At 37.9% G+C, this 2,559-nt stretch overlaps 1 non-coding gene across 1 annotated transcript; it reads left to right on the top strand.

The window, feature by feature from the left end:
• The first annotated feature begins 1,122 nt into the window (after window positions 1-1,122).
• Window positions 1,123-1,281, top strand: LOC125341851. The gene has a single exon (XR_007209098.1). It is a non-coding gene; the product is annotated as a U1 spliceosomal RNA (small nuclear RNA).
• Window positions 1,282-2,559: the final 1,278 nt, after the last annotated feature.

Genomic DNA, 2,559 nt, shown 5'->3' with positions numbered 1-2,559 from the left:
TCACGAGTGAATTCCTTCTGGATTATGTTGACACGGAAGAAAAAAAGTGACTAAGAAGAAATCCAGATAAAGATTGAGGATAGAGTTGTACAAGTCACATAATGCCATGAGCCACCAAAAACAAATAATGACTGGCCTTTAAAGACTTTGGAAGAAAATTGGACTGGATTGAAAACATTGCATCCAGACACGTGAGTTTGTGTATTTTTGTTTGTGCAGGACATACTGTTTTGTGAGTCTCATGCTTATCTACTCATGGCTGGCACTTAACCTTTTGTGTCATACCTCCAGTTCTGGCTTTCTGGCTGGTAAATAATTGGAGATAAGTGTCTCAGTTATTTTCTCCTTAGGCTGGCTCCAAACCTGGATCTTCAGATCATGGCCTCCTGAGTAGCTAAGATTATAGGCATGAGCCATTATAAAAGTCACTCCATTTGTGGAAATAAGTTGTGGAAGGCTTAGGAATGTAGTGGAGTACAACACTAAGTCCACCTAAACAGATGTGCTCTTGTAGGTGCCTATGGCTCAGAGTGGTTTCCCTGCGTAGGATACTTTTACATATACTTAATATTATTAAGCATGTACAACATAAAATACATTTTTATATCTGGGCACTGGTAACTCATGACTGCTTTCAGAACCATTTAGAAGCCTGAGATCCAAAGGTTCCAGAGTTCAAATCCAGCCCTTGCAGAAAAAAAAATGTGTGAGACACCCCTCTCCAAAATAACCAGCAGAAAAATTGTAGCAACAATTGCAATGGAATGATGACGACAGTGAAGCCAAGATGTCCTTTCATTTAGAATATTACCTAATGACTCACCTGACCGTGCATAACCTGAAGTTAAAAGGACTGGGTTGGATGTGAGCAGTAGTTTATAATCCATAGGAAAGCGTTTTTCTTTGTATTGTCCATTTTACGACTTACGGTTTATTTTAGTCCTAGATACAGGATGATATCTTCCAGCCTCGAATTGATGAATCAAAGATCTGGAGATAACCTTGACTAGAATAAGCCTAAATTAAATGAGAATAGGTGAGCCTGTCATTGTCTTAGAAAATTTCTCTGAAATGTAGAAAAGGTATCAGGTCCACAACATATTTCATAAAAGTATTTAAAAAATACTTACCTGTCAGGGGAGATCCCATGATCACGAAGGTGGTTTTCCCAGGGTGAGGCTTATCCATTGTACTCCAGATGTGTTGATCCCTCTGATTTCCCCAAACGTGGGAAACTTGACTGCAGAATTTGCGGAAGTGGGGGAGTGCGTTCGAGCTAAAAAAAATTATTTAATTAGGAATATTTTGTATGTGGATTCAGTGTACAATCTATAATCTGAATAAAACCCAAGTACAGTGTCCATTCAATAATGACTTATTGGGCTGGGAATGTGGCCTAGTGGTAAAGTGTTTGCCTCATATATATGAAGCCCTGGGTTTGATTCCTCAGCACTACATATATAGAAAAATCCGGAAGTGGCGCTGTGGCTCAAGTGGTAGAGAACTAGCCTTGAGCAAAAAGAAGCCAGGGACAGTGCTCAGGCCCCAAGTCCAAGCCCCAGGACTGGGGGAAAAAAAAACACCCCAAAAACAAATAATGACATTGAAATTTCCTAATAGTTGAATGACTGTGGTGGGTTCTTGGTCCAGGTAAGGTGTAAATATATCTTCTTTATTACTGTACTCAGTCTGCTCAGAGGAAAAAGATTTCTTGTTATTTTTCAAATGCACTGCATATTCCCCTCATAGATCCTGCTACATTATCTAAGCATTCTGCCCCAAATATATGCATTTCTGTTTCATTTTATTCAATTTTTTGAATGCATGTTACCTTCAAAATGAGATGTCCCTCAAAACCTCTTCTTTTCAAATTGCAAGCATCCCCCAAATATTTGACCCTTATATACTCATTTTTTCATTGCCTTATTTTGTGCATTTTTCAGTGTATTCTCTGATTCAATAATAATTAATTAAATTGCTATCTCTGTTCCCATCACAAAACTGGAAGCTGTGTTAGAGTAAGCTTATTTGTCTGTATGCTTGTTTTCATATCTTCATTGAATGGGGAACCCCTGAAGGGGTATGACCTTTGTTGAGGTCATAATTGTTTTTCTTTTTTTAATCAATTCATTTATTCTGAAAGTGATGTGCAGGGGGGTTACATTTTCATATGGAAGGCAGTGAGTACATAACTGTTTTTCATTACCTGAAGAAGCCCTGTAGATCCTAACATCTGAGCATGCCTCCCTGTTTTTGTCCTTCAATGAATCACACTGCCAAGAATGATATCTAAGACACTCTGCTGGGCACAGAGGTGGCTAAAGAGTTTCTCCAACTTTGGGGAGCAAAGTAGTCTTGTTCTGCCACTTGGGAGATAAGAGTCATCCTGAGAATGGAGGGAAAGAAATTATCCAAGGAAAAAGGAAGAATATTCCAAATGGTGAATCATAAGCAAAAATAAACACAGCAAAATATCTATATGATGAAATTTGTATTAAAAATTTTCAATATACTTAGTTTATATAAATTTTATTCCTTTGGCAGTTTTGAAATGTAGAA

Source organism: Perognathus longimembris, chromosome 1, assembly GCF_023159225.1.
Source record: "Perognathus longimembris pacificus isolate PPM17 chromosome 1, ASM2315922v1, whole genome shotgun sequence".
Classification (NCBI taxonomy): domain Eukaryota; kingdom Metazoa; phylum Chordata; class Mammalia; order Rodentia; family Heteromyidae; genus Perognathus; species Perognathus longimembris.
Note: the sequence above shows the minus strand (reverse complement) of the source record. Positions and strands in the feature narration are given on the sequence as shown.